The following is a 7,879-nucleotide window of genomic DNA, read 5'->3' as shown; positions in this document are numbered from 1 at the left end:
CGATTGATGAACTTCGTACCAATATCGAACGTGAAATTGCAGCAGTATCCGCCGATTTATGCTTGAAATCCGTCGAAAATTGGGTTCAGCGTCTGGACTTCTGCATGCGTGCCCATGGTGATCATGCAAAAGAAATCGAGTTCCATACATAATGACATCGAACGTACTTTCACAGGAATAAAGAATTTCATTGATATCCAAAACCATTTTTGTTTTATTTAAAAAAACTTTTGTAGGGCTCTTATCTCTAACCCCTTTGTAAGGGCTAGAGATGGCAACATTCTCACCGACATCGAAGATCAGCTTGGACGATAGAAAGAAGTCTTCGAGTCTCAACCACTCGCAACAGACTCACACAGTTCAACTTCTCAGCGACAAATCAGAAGAAATACAAGAAGAGCCATCTGCACAGCACCACCGACTATCGAAGAAGTAAAAGGAGCTGCTGCTGAGCTCCAGCACAATAAAGCTGCTGGTCCTGACAATATGCCCGCCGAGTTCTTGAAGACATGCCCTGACCTCATAACATAACTTGCAGATTCCCTACCGAATGGAAAGAAGGCGTAATAATTAAACTACCCAAAAAGGATGACCTAACCGAATATAGGAACTGGAGAGGCACAACTCTGTTGAACACTATCCAGAAGGTTATCACAATGATCATTGCTTAGATCGACCACCAAGCATTGAAAAATTTCTTCGTAATGAACAGAGAGGATTTAGACCGAATCGATCATGTGTAGACCAAATCAATACATTGCGCATAATAATCAAACAGTCTGCAGAGTACAACTCCACGCTCTTCTTAATTTTTGTGAACTTCGATAGACAGGCAATATGGCCTACACTGGAAAATATTGGAATTCCTGACCGTTTCATATCCCTTACAAAGGAGCTATACCGAAACGCTCCATGTAAAGCGCATTTCAAAGGCCAATAAAGCAAGGCTTGTCCTCTTAGTTCTGGATACAGTTGTCCGTCAGACAAACATCGAGGCACCAAACATAATGCAATAGCACCTGAACCATCGGCTGTGTGCCTTGTGATTGGAATTCTTCTCAAATTTCTAAGCGGCACCAAATCAACATTTGCAATTCCAGCGTAAAATAAACAAAATATTTTGGCCAAACCGCTTCACAAACGCCGATCTGCTATCAACTAGCAACCAAACTGCCGTCTTCCATAAAATCCACCATCGTAAATGGTCGTGGATTGGTTACACGCTGCTTAAAGACATCTCCAACATAGCAAAGGCCAGTTTACAATGACATCCCCAAGGTAGACGAAATGTTGGACGACAACGAACAACATAGAGAAGAAGCTCCTTCTCTGTAGTAGCACACCCCATCTATGCTTGCTAAATAAAAAGAGCCTTGTGGACAAATGGTCATCTTAGCAGGTGATAGATCGGCTCTACGAAGCCTTGATAAGTTTGGGATTGTGTGACAAGTCTATCAAGCGGGTTCGGGTAACATTGTAATTTTGTAATATATTTACTGAGTCCCTGTGTCCTAAGAATTTTTGATTGGGCCCTCTGCATAAGATCAATACTGGTATTGCAATTTTTTTTAAAACGCTTTTATACACAGTGACTTTATAGTCAAGGCTTAATTTAGATTGGTCACTGATCAGCCAGTTAAGTCTCTTGGTTTCTATATGACGACAAGTAAGTCGCCTATCTAAGTGAAGCACACCGATTGCTCACCAAAGCTTATGGTAAATGTGTTCCATCGGTTTCAACATGCGAGAGTTGATTTGTGCGGTTCAGAAGTTGTGACTTTAACAAGGAAGACAAAGATAGTTTGATGACCAAGAATTGGAGGCATTGCTACATGAAGCTTGTTTTAAAACTCTACAAGAGTTTGCAAAATCATTGGGAGCTACTCAAGCAGCAATTTCATAAAGTTTGCGACCAGTAGGATTCATCCAAAAGCAGGGAAATTGGGTTTCATGCGAATTGTACCCGAGAGACCTTGAAAGACGATTTTGCATGTCCGAAATGTTGTTTTTGCACCGAATAATTACTTGAATCCGGTACAATAACCCGAAGCTTATGGATCGTATGTGAAACCCGCCTAACCAGCCGAATCGACACCAAATCCAAATATCCGTGGCGCTAATGTAATTCTCTTTATTCTATTATGAGTATTGGCCAAAAAACGCCCAGAATATGCTGCCCGACATGAAACCGTAATATTCCATCATGCCAACTCTACACCACATGTTGCAATAATTGTATTTAGTATTTAGAATGAAGTGGCCGGGAAGTTTAGCCGCCTTGTAGTCTAGACCGTGTACCGTCCGACTACTATTTGTATCAATCCATGCAGAATGCTCTCTCTGGAATATGCTTTACTATGGAACAGAGTTCTTGGCCTCAAAAGATGAGCAGTTCTTTTGGCCCGGAATCCATATGTTGCCAGAAATATGGGAAAAGGTCACAGCTAACAATGGCCAATAAATTTATAAAAGTTTTCAAAATCTTGCAAACAAAATATTTTACAAGATTTTCTTATCTCTCCAATTATATGATTGGTCTTTGCCAGACTTTGGTATCATTATTATCTGAGAAGTTTTCCTATTTGACGGTAAAACTCCCAGTATAAAGATCGCTTTAATAAATATAGATACAACAATTATTGAGACATTCGGTAGGTTTTTAATCATAGCTAGTGCCACTGAATCATTTCCTGGGGATTTTTTTCAAGATTATATGTACTTTTCTTGATAACTTTGTATTATTTTTACTATTGTTTTAATTTTACAATAAGAAAAAATATAAATTTTTTGTTGTTTATATATTTTTAAATAGAAATTTGTGACGGATTATGGCCTATAATAAGCTAGGTTATTGGAGATGAAATGAAATAAATAACTTTATTTATATCTGGGCTAATAGCTAGTATATCCACATTAAATAATGTAGGCTCCACAATTTCAAAATAATTTGTTGGGGAGATTGGTTGTACCATGCTACACTCTCGCAAATGTCATGAAAATATCTAGCTAACTTAGGTCCATAATTTGATTGCTTTGTGATACCAGATAATGCATCGGTTCAACAATTTGATGCCAACCATTTATGACCATTCGGTTTCCTTGTCTTACAGTTGAGAACCGGCTTTAGCCATTTCGTCCGTACCATTATTACCAGGTATGTTAGCGTGACCCGGTACCAGAACACCTTCCAGTTAGAATATACCACTGTTGTATTAAGAGACAAACGGGATTCTTGAACCAATCTAGATATCGTGATGACATAAGTGACAAATTGTATCACAGGATTGATTCGTATCCTTAAAATTCACCCTATTTTCAAAAGGACCAAGTGCAAAGGCCACCAGCCACCCGAAGATTTAGATCCAAGGGGATGCATACCCTATCGATGGTAATCAGTACGTGACCTTTGATGACCTCGATTTTTTTGCATTGTATTAAAGCGCGGTAGTGGAAATGATAATCTCGCAAAAAGTACGGTATAAAATTTACCAGTATTTTTACCAAGGCCAAGTGAGAAGCACCACTCAACTTTCACAAAAAATGGTTAATAGAACCATTCAATCGGAATGCCAGTAGATATTTAGTAGAGAGTTCCCACCCAATCTGAAAACGCTGGGATTTTAATCTATATATATAAAAGAGTAACGTTACTGACTGACTGAATGACTGACTGATTCATCATCCCACAGCCCAAACGACTGAAGCTAGAATCATGAAATTTTAACTGTGGGTTTCTCCCTCCCCCAAAGGTGGGTTTCTCCCTCCACTAAGAAGGGATTTTTGGAAATTCGAACGTTTAGGGGGTAAAAAAGGGTAAAAACGGGTAAATCCGGTAAGTTTTGTTAGATATAAGATATAAGTTTTGGAGATATAAGATATATTCAAAACTAATAAAGATACAAAAAAACTTGAAATTGCATGTTACTCCATTTAAAAAATAAGCTGACAGGTATTTCGTACTTTTTCGAAATTCGAACCTTTTAGGGGAGAAAAGGGGTAAAAACTGTATTTTGGTACTTTTTTGGCACCCTATGTATCTTTTAAACCAATAAACATAGAAACAAAATTTAAATCGTATTCTATACTTATCAAAAAATAAAAATATAAGTTTGGTACTTTTTGGAAATTCGAACCCTTAAGGGATAAAAATTGTGTTTATTTTTGGTACTTTTTCATAAAATATGTTTTTCTATAATCTGACATAGACATACGAATATTTTATTATGAGCTCCCACCACGATGCAGAAAATTATTTTAATAATAATTTACCACCGCATTGGGGATAAAAAAGGTACCAAAAAGGGGATAAAATCGGGAAAATACATTATATTTGAAATTATTAAGCCAATTTTGATAATTTTTTTAACATTGGTTCCTGGATTCATACAAAAATTAACTAACAGGTTGTTATTTGGAACTCGAGTGCCATGGTGTATTTTAGGCCAAATCCGGGTAAACAGTTTGGTACTTTTTTAAAACATATTTATTATTGGGCTCATTAACACAGATTTTAATCGATTGAGACATGTCTGTAGCATAAACAACTTTTGCAAAATGAAATATTTTTAAATTTCAAAATTTGAGGGGTGTTCAAGGAGGAAAAGGGAAATTGGTACTTTTCTCCTAATGTAATTATTTTAAATTATTTCACTTAGACATTAAAGTTAGCTGATATGTATCTGAGTGAAGTTAGTGATGAAATAAGGGATTATATTTAGGTACCATGAGAACTGTGAGAACTGAACTATAGGTACTTTTTCATTCTTCTAATGGTACTTTTTGAATTTTGTATTACAATGGACTTAGAAACATGAAATTAAGCATATATGGTCCTAAGTGAGTGAGAATTCTAGGGGAAGACTTTTTGGTGCTTTTTCTTTATTTGAATGGTACTTTTTGTAATTTCATCACCAATGAACCTAGAAACATGAAATAAAGCTTACATGGGCCCGATTGGGTGGGAATCCACAAGTGGCTGCTTTTTGGTACTTTATCTATATTCTAATGGTACTTTTTGAATTTTCTATAATAATGGATATGAAATTAAGTGTATATGGTCCTAAGTGAGTGAAAATTCAAGCGGATACTTCATGCTACTTTTTTTATTCTAATGGTACTTTTTTTAATTTTCTATAATAATGGACTTAGAAACATGAAATTAAGCGTACATGGTCCTAAGTGAGTGAGAATTCTAAGGGGAGACTTTTTGGTACTTTTTATTTATTCTAATGGTACTTTTTGTAATTTCATCACCAATGAACCTAGAAACATGAAATAAAGCTTATATGGACCCAAGTAAGTGGGAAACTACAAGTAAATATGGTCCTAAGTGAGTGAAAAATCAAGGGGATACTTCATGATACTTTTTCATTAATCTAATGGTACTTTTTTGAAATTTCTATAACAATGGACTTAGAAACATGAAATTAAACATATATCTTCCTAAGTGAGTTAGGATTCTAGGGTAGACTTTTTGGTAGTATTTCTTTATTCGAATGGTACTTTTAGTAATTTCTTCAACAATGAATTTAGAAACATGAAATAAAGATTATGTGCACTGGAGTGAGCGGGAGACTTAATAGTACTATTTCTTTCTTCTAATTGGGGTGGCGAAGCGCACCGGGTCAGCTAGTATTGTATAAAATACTTAAGATAATACGAGATGGCGGACAAGCTACCAGGCTATCTTCACCCTGGAAAATGTCAAATCCATTCCAATGAACTAAAGGAAAGTATCTCCAAAACTAGGGGAACCCAAACCTAAAGAGAATAAAGAAGACTCTTAGCATCAGAGGACTAGTCAATGTGTTAAGTAGACCTTATGGACCTGGCCGTTGTATATAAAGCTTCAGCAATATTTTTTATGGAAACTTCGTCTCATATGCAAATAATGTGAGAAATGTGAGTCAATAAAAGTGAGTATTTTCGAATAATTTACATTCAAATTATTTCGACTCAGTTTTTTTTTTTCAAATAAAAATGAATCTTTTTATATCACATATACTTCCAGATGTTTTTCAGGCAGAATTTCACGATTTGATTGATTTGTTGATTTTGAAATCTTTGTTGAGAGTATTGTTGGCGTTGTGTTTGCGTAATAGCCGAATAATATCCGTCCCATGAGACAATGTTTGGCGAACAATAGCATTACACAGGGCAACAAAATCGGAAAAAATTTTAGAGGCTTTTTAAACCACTACACAATTTTGATGTATTGTGTACAAATATGGTCCAAATTTTAAATTCTATGGAGAATTTTGTTTTAAATTTTTTTTTGTAAAATTGTGAATTTTTTTTAGACCTTTCTCCACATAATTTATGATAACTCAAAATGGGTTAGTCCGATATTATTAAAATAAACTTAGACAAGTTTAAATTACATAACTGTTAGTCTGTTTATATATTGGGTTTTAATCGGCTCAGTAGTTTCGGAGTTAAAATGACAAATTCAAGCAAAAAATATATTTTTTATATAAAAATATCCAATTTTTTTGTTTTAAAAAACTCATGAAAAATCGAAAATTGTTCTGGTTTATTACTTTACGCAAACCCACATATAATAGCAACAAAATGAGATATCGATCATAAAAATCGATGAATTATTTTCGAATTTATTCACAATTAAGTGAATTCGCTCATTTTCACAAAATTTAACTTTTTTGTTTGATATACATAAAATTGAGTAGTTAATGTTCTTCTTTCGATTGATTGAATGTTGAAAACATTTTCCCCTTGCTATATACAAATTTTCACATATATATTGAGTTTTAATCGGCTCAGTAGTTTCGTAGTTATAATAACAAATTGAAGCAAAAAATATATTTTTTATATAAAAATATCCAATTTTTTTTTGTTTTAAAAAAATCATAAAAAATCGAAAACGGCAGAAATTGTTTAGATTTATTAATTTGTCGCAAAGCCACATGTAATAGGAACAAAATGAGATATCGATCATAAAAATCGATGGATTATTTTCGAATTTATTCACAATTAAGTGAATTCGCTTATTTTCAGAAAATTGTATGTGCGTACAAGCGTGTACTTTGAGTGTAAATTCTACATGTGTTTTGTTATTGTAACAAAAATTTTAACAAAAACAAAACAAATGTAAAATGTGAATTCACTGAACTATTATTTTTTCTTTTGTTGCAAGTAAATTTAAATTACAAGGAGGCATAACTTCGACAAGCTATTTTATGGATTAAAACATTGTTAAATTATTACATTGAATATAATATAGTTGCCATAATCACATTTATAGGATTAGCGCCATAATCTTATAAATGAAAATATTTTCTTATCTCTCCAGTTATATTATTGATATTTTTCAATAGTTCTGTGATGTTAAATAACTTCGACAGACAAGGCAGTAGGAGAATAGGTGTGTAGGAAATCCTCTCCTGGCTTAGATAATATCGTTAAATTATTGCCTTAATCAATTTCAAAACATATTCTCTTCATGTAAGAGAGGAGAAATGTAAGTCTAATATTAAAAGATAACGTAGACCTGAGGTAGACAAATCTATTTACTTCAAAAAACAAAATACACATATATATACATATTTATCATATAAAATTATAAATGTCTTGAAATTTTTACACGATTAGTCCGATATTTTAAAAGATTAGAGCCATAATGTGCATGCCAACAAGGCGTGCAATTTTATGATCGCTTTCGTATGAAGCTATTAATCAATTAGAGGCAATTAACAATCTATAAGATATAAATTAGTATTTGTATAAGTATTAATCATGTGCTCTCTAATTTGCTCGAATAATATGGAATCATTAGAAAACTAACATTACGATTAAATTCTACATACAGACTTATATCTCGATTTTGAACTTTGCTTTTATTTAAATGGAGAATAATTGCTTT

The sequence above is a fragment of the Calliphora vicina genome, chromosome 3 (assembly GCF_958450345.1).
Source record: "Calliphora vicina chromosome 3, idCalVici1.1, whole genome shotgun sequence".
Lineage (NCBI taxonomy): Eukaryota > Metazoa > Arthropoda > Insecta > Diptera > Calliphoridae > Calliphora > Calliphora vicina.
This window is presented reverse-complemented; position numbering follows the sequence as displayed.